Source organism: Vicugna pacos, chromosome 14 (assembly GCF_048564905.1).
Source record: "Vicugna pacos chromosome 14, VicPac4, whole genome shotgun sequence".
In the NCBI taxonomy this organism is placed as follows: domain Eukaryota; kingdom Metazoa; phylum Chordata; class Mammalia; order Artiodactyla; family Camelidae; genus Vicugna; species Vicugna pacos.
Window position 1 is genome coordinate 40602817 of NC_133000.1, and position 11950 is coordinate 40614766.

Below are 11950 nucleotides of genomic sequence, written 5' to 3' on the forward strand. Positions count from 1 at the left end.
GTATGCCTACTGCTTCTGCTCTGTTTTGGTTTCCACTTGCATGGAATTTCTTCTTCCATCCCTTCACTTTGAGCTTCTCAGTGTCCTTAAAGCTGAAGTGAGTCTCTTTCAAGTCAGAAAATGTTGAACATTGTTTTCTTATCCTTCTAGCAACTTTATGTTTTTGAATTGAAGAATCAATACAATTTACATTAAGAATAATTATTGACAAGTAAGAACTTATTAATGCTATCTTATTAATTATTTCCTGCTCTTTTGCTCTTCTCTAGTTCCTTTCTTCCTCTCTTGCTTCTTCTTTTGTGAATTGATGATAGTATGTAATGGTATTCCATTTTCTTTATTGTTTGTGAATCTATCCTAGGTTTTTGCTTTGTGGTTACCATGAGACTTACATAATTAGATATAACAGTCAATTTTATACTGATAACAAATTAACATAGATTGCATACAAAAAACTACCTATTTATTCCCTCTTTTTATATTTTTGGAGACACAGTTTATCCCTTTTATTATGTATTTACTAAAACTTTTATAGAAAATTCTAAGAAAAGCCAGGGTGATCTAACATAGCCTTTCTATTGAAGGAATTAATTGTGTCAAAATTCTCCACAAATATTAAATAGCAGGGCTAGTAAGAAGGCATAAATAGGCACTTTTCTACTTCTAGGAAACTGGCTCCAGTATTTTTTATTTTATACGTTCATTATTAGTCTTCCTCAACATTTCTGTAAGGTCTACATTATATGGCAGACACTGTGGTGAAAACATATGCAAATAGTAGTATTTCTTGGTCCTGTCTTCAAGTAGATTACAATTTCAAGGGATTTTCAGAAAGGTACATAAGAATCTGATTCTCAGATAAATAAACTATCTAAATTATCTTCATTTGAGTGTGCCATTTATAATATATTCTAATCAGAAAAATCATAGTTGCATTTGTTTTTTCTAACTCTTGAATCAAAGAAGCATTGTTGTATGCTTTATTTAATTCAACAAATATTTATTAAGTAGTTAGTAAGTCCTCTGCTTTTTTTCCCCCAAACAAAACCTTAGCTCATCTTCTAATTCAGATAGCATTATGAAGTGGATTCTTTTATTTTTTAATAATGTAAGTAGCTTGTGTTTGTCATCAGTGTAGTTGTTTGACTGTCTTTGAATGCTACAATGGCACTGGCTTTAGACGGTTCCTCAGGGCAGGAACTGTGTCTGCTTAAATTGCTTTGTGCAGAAAACAGGTGGCTGAGTAATAAACACTTTTTGCTGATGCAATGTCTTGTATTGAAGACAAAGCCTCTGATTACTTAGTGTTTTGAAATTAGTTTTTAAAGATGCATCAGGAATCCAATTAGTGTATAATGTGTGCCTGACACTGAAATGGCTTTGGAGCAGATTAACAAGACCACACCAGCCTCATTTCAAAAGTTTACATTTTAAAACCAATACTGCAGGATGAAAACAAATGTGGACATTAAATAAGCAGATAATCTTTCCAAAACTTTAATAGAATACTTAATATTGTACAAAAACAATATGCATATTTGCATATGTGCGTGTGTGTACATTTTTCTTTGTTCTTCCACTTTGAGGGTTAGAAGTAGATCAACGGCATTGTTACAGGAATAATCAGATGTAAACTGACATTAGCTCAGCAAGGAGTTCTAGTTTGACACTGATGTGTTCAATATAAATTATTTGTTTGGGTATTTTTTCTCATATAGAATAATGCTCTATGTAGGAAAATAAAGGTTTCATTCTTTTTGGGACACTGTAACTGCAGGCCTCCCTCCATGGGACAAAGCCCTTGGTGCAGAGGAGATGAGATGGGCACAGTTCATTCCTTTGATCTTTAACCCCTAAGACTGCTCTGACCTGGTCTTTTTCTGCCTCTGATCAAGCCTTTTCCTGTGGTTTCCACATGAAAGGGGAATAGGCTTCTCTTCTTGTGGTTAATATCATCTTTTCAATCCAATCCCCATCAGTGATGCCAGAGTAACCATTCTGTAAGTGATCTTCTCATACATCAGTCTAAAATTACTTAGTGGATTGTTTGTTTTTCCCTGATTACAAACCATGTAAAGGTACAGCCCATTTCTCATTACATTTCCATCCTAATCCTTGTGCATAATACACACTCTAAACACATTTGTTAATTCGTTGACTGACTGAGCTGGTGGCCATCTTGGTCTTTCACTTTTGACTCAGTTTATCCCAGGTTTTTAGTGCTCTAACTACAGATCAGATGTGTCTCAGTGCACTTTTCTTGTCTGCATTCATTTTTGTGTTGCTGTTATAACAGATAAACCACATACTTAGTGACTTCAAACCACACAAATGTATCCTTTTTGAGTTCTGAAGGCTAGAAGTTTACAATCAGTCTTACAGGCTATAATCCAGGTGTTGGCAGGGCTGATTCTTTCTAGAGGCTCCAGGAGGAAATCTAATCCCTGATTCTTTCACGTTTCAGAGGCTTTTGACATCCTTTGGCTCATGGCTGTTTCACCTAGTGTCTGCCTCTGTCTTCACATCTTCTTCTCTCTGTAGTCAGATCTTCCTTTGTCTCTTTCTTGTATTGACACTTGTGTTGACATTGGGCCCATCTGAACAATAAAAGATACCACTTCCATCTCAAAATCCTTAAGTTAATCATGTTTGCATATCTCTCTACCATAGAAGGTAACATATTCACAGATTCCAGGGATTTGGACTTTTTTTTGGGGGGAGGGGTCATTAGTTAGCATGCTTTATTGCTCTTTTTGAAACAGATTTGTAAAGCTACCAAAACTGATTTTTTTGTCCCTCAGTATGACATATCTCCATTTTGTTTCTTTGCTGTTTTACTCATTTTTTCTTTTCAAATATAGTATGGTCATCATAAAAATTTCAAACATGGAAGTATATAATATGTTAAAAGCTCTCCTGATCACCCCTCCACCCCCATCTCCCCACAATGACTGATATTAAGAGTTTCGTGTGAATCATTACATTCTTGTGTTAATATACACATAGACAAAGCCAGAAAAACACATGCAAATTCCCCATATTCAATGTATATACAACTATGATGACTATTAATTTGAAGGATTACATTGAAATAGCATGTTTATTTTAAAATAACTGACATATTTGTATTATTGATTCTTCCTTTCCAGGAATATAGTGTCTTTTATTAGGCCATTTTAATGAATACTATTTTTCTGCTTTGTTATTTTGTTTAGATACAACTCTTCCTAATTTCTGAAGTTCATTTATAAATATCTAGTAATTTTTTTTCTGTTTTAAACTCTGCCTCTGTGTATGTGTGTGTGTGAGCGAGTTCCTAACTGATTATTTCTGGCATTTGGGAAAGCTATTATTTTGGTATGTTTCCTTGTATCTGGCTATTTCACTAAATACTCATTAGTTTTATTTGTTTTTAAGTGTCCTTCTGCATTTACTGGGAATGGGAATATATTATGTGCAACTAATGACAATTTAGTTTTTTTTTTCCCTTCTTGGTTCACCAATTTAAAATTTTGCCTCCTCTTTCTCTATAAGTACTCTCAGGATAATCCAGCTTCAGATATTTGTGTCTGAAGGTAAAGATGGCCAAGTAGCCCCAGATCAGTTTCTTATAACAGTCAACTATCTTGACATCTATTATTAGGAGAAGACAAGGAGTAGTACTTGAAGCTAATATCAGGATACTAACTAATGATCCCTTCTATCTTAGTGGGAAACTAAGCCTCTGGGTTTTAATTTTGGGATATTCTGAAGATAGTGAAAGGTTCAAAGAGAACAGAGTGGAAATACCATGGGATTGTTTCAAGCTCTGCTCTTTCTACTTTCTATTGTGTTTCCTCATTTAAATTTTTTTAAATTTTTAGTTTATTTATCTTACAGCTAATATACATGAAAGTGGTACACATGGCAGAGAAATTAGGTAAACAATCTTTTAATTAAGATGCCTTATTTTATCTAGGAGTTCATCATATGCTAAGAAATAGTTTTCTACAGTATAAAATAACATGCTATTTCCAGTATTAATGTTAAGCACTAAAAACACAGAGAAAGTTGTATATGACAAATGAAGCAAACATAAGGAAAAGAATGAGGATACAATTGTTTCAGGCTGATATAATATTTTGAAAAGGAGAAAACATATAATAAAACACCACCATCAAAGTTAAGGCAATGGGTGGAGAGGTAAGACTACTAGAAGTTGGGAGAATGGTGTACTCAGTTGGGTTCCGGGAGTACTCAGATTCCCTTCAAAAATGGGCATAATATTCAACTTCATCACATTTATATTTATCTTTAGCAGTTTTGAAGCATGCTTGTTATAAATATGTGTGCATATATTTAGATATATTCTTGACTTTCCTAATTGTGTTATTACCAGGAGAGAGCTGCAAATCCATTGACATATCTTGGACTCACTGTCATAAAAATCAGTTACAAATGTTGCTGTAATGCTGACTTAATCTTCATAAATAATGTGTTCATTTTACCCAGCTATTGCTAAATCATTTAAGAACAAATTGCCATTGTGGGAAGAGTCACATCATTGCCATCATTTCAAAAAATTATCTGCATTTATTTTATATTTAAAAATGTATTACAAAATAATTTCAATGTATAAAAAGTTTATAGAATAATTTTGCCAACACCAGAGCAAACACACATTTCTTAATATTTTTGCCATATTTGCTTCAGTTTTTTAATAAATACAGTGTAACAGGTGCAATTGAAACCACTTCCTATTCTTTTCCAATCATGTTTCCTTTTATCTTTACCCCAAGTTAATCAATAACAAGAAGTTGGTAAGCATCCTTCATCCATACATTTGAAATATTTTAGTAAGTATATATGTATCCAAATTAAATATTGTTTTATACTTTAAAAACATACATAAATTATATCACACCATTGATTTAATTTTGCATTCAGTCTCTTAAAATTAATATTATACTTTTAGTATTTGTCCAGATGACTACTAGTCAATCTAGTTATTTGTTTCAACTGTCCTGTAAACTATCTATTGAATAAATAGATATTTCTTTTAGAGGGGGAGATAATTAGGTTTATTTATTTAATTTTATTTTATTATCATTATTTCAATGCTGGTATGAGGGATCAAACCCAGGACCTCTTGCATGCTAAGCAGGTGCTATACCACTGAGCTATACCCTCCCCCACTTAATAAATAAATATTTCTATATTCTATTATTCATGGGCTTTTAGGTCACTTCCATTTTCCCTTGTAAGATACATGGTTGATTTGTATGTCGATCTAGCTGGGTTTCTGTTTAAAGTGCAGATACTGATTCAGTAGATCTGAAGTGGAGCCTGAAATTATGCATTTCTAAAAAATTCCTAAATGATGCCTCTGCTTCTTGTTCATGGAGGACAGAACACACTTTGAGTAGCAAGATAGTAGGAGATGATATATATATATATATATATATATATGTCTGATTCATCATGACTCAAAGCCCTTCCATTTGGCTAGCTCAACTTTAGAGTTTGAAAAGCAAACTACTCTGAATCCCAGTCTCTTTTGCAGCTGGAAGTGGCTGCACTGTGAGATAGTTCTGGCCAAGGCAGTATCAGCATAAACTGCCAGAGCTGATTCAATCATCCTAAACCTTTTTCTTGCCTGGAACTATGGTTATCCCGGAGGTGCGGCAGCCGCACATTAAGGAGAGCAGAGTGACAAAATAAGTCTGGGTGCTTGAGGGCATTGTTAGCCACTGCTTCCGGGCATCCCAGGGCTGTCCAGATAATTTTTGTTTTAATGTCTGAGACAAATCCCTTGCTTGATTAAGCCACTGTAATCTGGTTTACAGTTACTTATACCTGAACATCATTCTAAATGATACAGTGCCTCTTAAACTACTCCAGATATTGTCAAGCGGCATTCCAAAATGCTGTTGTTATTTCACACTTCCATCAGGAGCATGAGACGATCCTTAATTTTATTTTTCCACATCTTTGACAGTTCTTGGCATTGTCAAATATTTTAAAGTTCTTGCCCATATAATAATAATAATAATAATAATAATAATAATAATAATAATAATAATAATAAGAAGAAGAAGAAGAAGAAGAAGAAGAAGAAGAAGAAGAAGAAGAAGAAGAAGAAGAAGAAGAAGAAGAAGAAGAAGAAGAGGAGGAAGAAGAAGAGGAAGAAGAAGAGGAAGGAGGGGAAGTAGAGGAAGTAGAATGACATCTAACTGTGTTTTGATTTCCATTGATTTCCATTTCTTGAGTTACTTCTGGTATTAGGGATTTTTTTGTGTTCACTGCTAATTCAGACTTCCTCCTGTGAATTGTTTTTACTGTTGTCAGTTTTACCTTGGGCTGTCATTTTATTATTGATTATTATGATTGGTGAGGTTCCTAACAATAAATAATTTAATTTTTGTTTTTTATTATACACCCAGTAAATATCTTCTTTCAGATTGTGGTTTTTCTTTTCATTGTTTATGGTGTGCCTATTTAGGCAAAATTTAAATTAATCATGATCAAATTTATAAACATTTTCCTGTATGTCTTCTATAAGATACTTTCCCTATACTGAGATCATGTCTTCTTATATATACATATTTGTTTTTACAATTTTAGCATTTTGCTTTTCTCATTAAAATTATTATCTACCTAGAAAAGGTTTTTGTCATATGATATGAGGAAGGATCCAAATTTATATTTTCCACATGAACAACCATTCTTCCTAGCTCCACTACATAGAAAGTTCATTTAAAATTTTTTTTTAATTGAAGTATAGTTGATTTACAATTTTGTGTTATTTTCTAGTGTACAGCGTGGTGATTCAGTTATACATTTTATATATGTATATGTGTATATATATATATATTTCTTTTCATATTCTTTTTCATTATAGGCTATTACAAGATATTGACTATAGTTCCTTGTGCTATATAGTAGGACCTTTTTTATCTATTTTGTATACAATAGAAAGTTCATTCTTTACTGCTTTGTAAAGTCAAATCTGTCATTGACGTGTTTCCAAGTTTGTCACTCTATTTTGTCAATCTATACCAATGATACACTGTCTTAATAGCTGGTAGAGTGTCTTCCCAAATTTATTCTTCAAAATCATTTCATTAATTGTGCCCTTTGTTTTCCAAGTAGGTCTTTGGGAGGACTGTTTAGGGGGTGGCTCCTCCTTCTACTCATGGCTCCTAGACCTAAGCATTCTAGCTTATAAGGACCTCTCATGATATATAAGCTGCTGGTTTAATGCAAATATTGGAAAATAGCATCTCAAACTGACAAGATAGAGTAGTCTGAGCTTTTGCTTGTGGTGACTTTGATATCCATTCCATCATCCTATTAGGCAAGTTATGGCTTTGTGATGTCATGTATTGTAACAGCAGTGGGTTCTATGATTAGAGACACATGGTCACACCTCTTCTGCCAAAAATTGGTCCCTTGGTATGAGGCAATGCAATCCCATGCCGATAAGTTGTGTCCCTCATAGCTCTAAGACAATAATGCTTCAGAAGCACTACAGCAGTCAAGGAAGACTAACTCCCACCTGAAGTAGGTGTCAGTTTTAGTAAGAACAAATTGCTGCATCTTCCAGAGTAGAAAGGGTCTAATATATTCAAGCTGGCACCAGAGTTCTCTTTGAAGAGTCGTGCTAAGATAAAGAGATCAGAGTTGTCTCTTCTGCTTGCAGATTTATAGGTGGTAAAAGGGAATATATGCTCTTGAGCCCATGCATAGTTTGCAATCTTGCTACTGGGTACACTCTTCTCAGATTCATTGGACCAGTATGGGAGTTTATGAGGAGAGAGGCTGACAGACATAGACAAGAAAAGTCATCCTGTCCAACTTGTTGTTAAGAGTCCCCGACGCTGTTCTCTGCTTATATTAATGTGAGACACAAAGACATTTGTTTTGCACTCAAGTCCGTATGTCCATCACTTGACTCTACCATATTCCTTTGACTCCAATTATCCCACCTTTGTCTTTTAAATATCTGGTATAGACTGGTCGTTCATGCCTGCCTGTGAGTCAGTGTATATGTGTGTATCTGTACGTAAGGCCATTTACCCCCAAATTAAACCATGTGCACCGTGTACAGCTCTTCACATTGAGAGGGCTTTTCCTCTCGTCCAGTGTTTGTAGGGCCTGAAAACTACTGTAGTTTGGAAGCAGTCCATTTTCTTCTAATAGCAACTTTACTCATCTGCAAATCAGAGCTGAATTCATTTCCACCTTTGTCAGCGAGGGAACCCTCTGGGGCCACAGGTGTAAAACTGAGGGAAAGGTAGTGACAAAACAGAAGTAGGTAGGATGAAAGTCTAGGCTGTCTCCATATGCACTTTACTTATGTCTGAATCTTCTAGGCCTGGATCCCAAGTATATCATTTCTTTTTTTAAATTTTATTCTATTGAAGTATAGTTGATTGACAATATTGTATTAGTTTCTGATGTACAGCGTGGTGATTCAGTTATACATATATGTATGCTTTTTCATATTTTTATTATAGGTTATTACAAGATATTGAATATCATTCCCTGTGCTCTATATTAGGACCTTGTTGTTTATTTACTTTATGTACAGTAGTTTGTATCTGCTAATCCCAAACTCCTAATTTATCCCTCTCCTTCTATGCATCAATTTTTATTGAAGTGTTTTTGACTTATAATGTTAGTTTCAGGTGTACAGCAAAGCAATTCAGTTATACATATACATACACTTATGTATTTCTATTGCATGATGTATGCTTCTGTATCCACCCAATATTATGAATCTCTGAGTGTGATAATAACCACTCCTTGATGTCACATGGTCAAGCACTTAGCCTCAACTATTGCCCAGTAGATTACAGAGATATGCTTTTCAAAAAATTTGTTGTTTTCTGTGGCAGATGACATGGCTTTGCATTACTTGGGAACTTGTTCAAAATACAAATTCTTGAGCATCAACTAGTTCTACTCATCAGAAACTTCAAGGGTGATACTAATGGATATTAAAGTTTGAGAACCACTGACATAAAAGCATATTTTGGCATGCCAGAAATAACTGAAATACTAAAAACTTCACTCATGCGGCAACCCCTGAAGTTTTGAAGGATGTGCCGCTCATCTTTTACAAGTGAGTCTTTCAAAAGTAATTGTGTCTGCCATCAGGTCCAATTGGCATGGTGGATCTCAACTCCAAACATTCTCTAACTTTTCTATCTTTAAGTTTTTGAGTTTAACATTCATATTTTTTCAACTATTTCCAGTGATTTTGTTCAGTCATCTGATATTGTCTCATTTCTGTACTATTTTTGCAGAAATTAATTTTTGAATTTATTCCTCCCATTAACTTTTAATGATATTAAACAGAAGTATGTAAAATTTTACATATTATATTATTTTATTTTATTTATTGTAAATTCATTTAGGATAATTTGCTATTTTTCATTCTTTATGTTTATTGCAATTTTGATTTTTCAGGTTTATCTTGTGTGGTATGTGGCAGTGATTAGAGCAGTGACTCTTTTTCCCTTAATCTCTTTCTCGTAACCCATCTTGCATACTGGATTTAAATGCCTCCAAACTAACCCACAAGGCCCTAATACAGAGCCAATTCTTAAAGTGTCACCTTGGAGTTTCTATCCTACAACGAAAGTGGGGATATTGTAAATTCAGATCCCAAACCAAAGGTCTGTTGTTTTAGCTCCTGGTCTTGCGTTGGGTTTCTGTCTGTCTACTTCCTAGATCCATAATTTCAAAAAAGCCTTGACTTTGGGACCTGTTTGGTGTTAAATAATTTCATCTCCTTTCTCCAACAGTGGAAATCGTCTTTAGCCCTACTTCTCAGAAGTGAGCCTATCTTTGGTCCCTCCCATCTTATATGATGTGGTTTCCATCTTTACCACTTAGAGAATGTGAACTTCAGGCTTCCTCAGCCCATATTGATACCTAAAACCCAGGAAGCACATGGCTCTACCCTCTACTCATTGCTGAACATTTATATTTTATTTTGATACCCAGAAGTGTTTATTTTGTTGGGATTTTAAAATATCTCTTATGTAATTTATCTGTCATTGCTACACATTTTGATGGAGGAGGTAAAGTGTCAGAGAATAAAAGTTTCAAAGTGTCAATTTATAAGGTCATCTTACCAGAAATTCTGTATTTCCCTTTTTTCTCTTTGGATGTCTAAAAATAAACCTTTAAGCAAGGCAGAAAATATTTTCAAGATGAAGAAACCACATACTAATACTAGCTGATACATACCTAGAATACTTTACCAATAAGTAACATTAATAATAGCTAGGCAGTCCTAGATGATATAACTTTTGGAGTCTTCCCTTTCCTTTGAAACTACCATAAAGCAGGGGAAATTATTTCAGCTAGATAACATCCTGCACAATGGCCACACAGTAGCAAGAATTACATTAATATGTACTAGCTTTGAATGAAATTATATTTTCTTCAGTATTTCCTTATTATCTAGCAGAACAAGTCCAAATATCTGCTCTTATTCAATATTTCCCATGGGCTGTCTAATCTTTCCTCCCAAACCTATTTTGAATTATTCTGTGACATCTCATCATGCAGTACTGTTCCTCTCTCCCGAAGACAAAACATGCTCATTGCTAGCATTGTGGCTTGGCTTATTCTGGCTTGTCTTTCCATGGCCCTAACATCTTTTTCTTCCTAACCATGTCCTGCACATTCTTCATCAACCAATCAACTCTAATTTTTCACAAAGCTTTCCATCTTTTCAGGAGTCCCACAGTAGTTTGGTCCATCCCATTTATGTTACATCTAATTTTTCTCTATTGAGTTTTTATTTTCCATTCTATCACTCTGTATGTGTTGGCACCCTATTTAAAATTTAAGTTCTTTGAGAATAAAAATTGTGTCCTATATTTCTTTGGCTATTTCACTGTGCATGGCCAAATGCAGAACACACTGTTGACTGGCTGATTTGATAAGAGGTCTAAGGCTGTAATAATCACACACACAGTACTCTTTTACACTTCTGGTAGCCTTATCATGCTCTGTCTATTTTTCTCTTTAGAGATATCTACAGCATTTCTGCCAGGTATAATTGGAAAGGACTAAATTTACTCCCTCGTTATTTGAAACAATTGTTCATCCCCCACCCACTATACATTCTCACTTTGATTTGTCAAAAATGATGGTATGTGTTTATACAGACTTCTGTTTCCAAACATTTCATGTATCAATTGTCAATAGTCAAGCATTCACTGATTCTTTGCCTCCAAATCTAAACCATGCTTCACATTTGCATATCTTTTACACAAAGAACAAAGCAATAAAGTTAACATGGAAGTTAAAATTATCCAATTGAAATATATTTATAAAAATTACCTACCTAATGAAAATACAATTTTCAGTGTCATACCTGCATATTTTCTCTGCATTTCTCTGTTTTATTTTTAAAAAGGCACATAGAAAACATAATATTCAATGGCAAATATATAGCATAGATCTTGGAAGATTCAAGAATAATGCAAGGAAAAATACCTTAGATCAAAGTTCAACATATCTTCAAATCTTATTTACAAACCAGAAATAGACTAACGGACATAGAAAACAAACTATGGTTACCAAAGGGTAAAGGATAAGGGAGCGGTAAATTAGGAATTTGGAATTAACAGATATACATTACTATATATAAAATAGATAAACAACAAGGACCTGAGTATAGCACAGGGAACTATATTCAATTTCTTTTAATAATATATAATGAAAAAGAACCTGAAAAAAAAGTACATATATGTATAACTGAGTCATTTTGCTGTATGCTTGACACTAACAGTGTAAATCAACTACACTTCAATAAAAAATAAATATTACAACTAGATGAAGGTTCAGATTTTTTAGAATAAAGTGTTTTTTATTAAAGTAAGAAAATAGTTCAATGTATCTTACACGCTTAACCAAGTAAATCAACTGGTATATTTTCTTCACGACT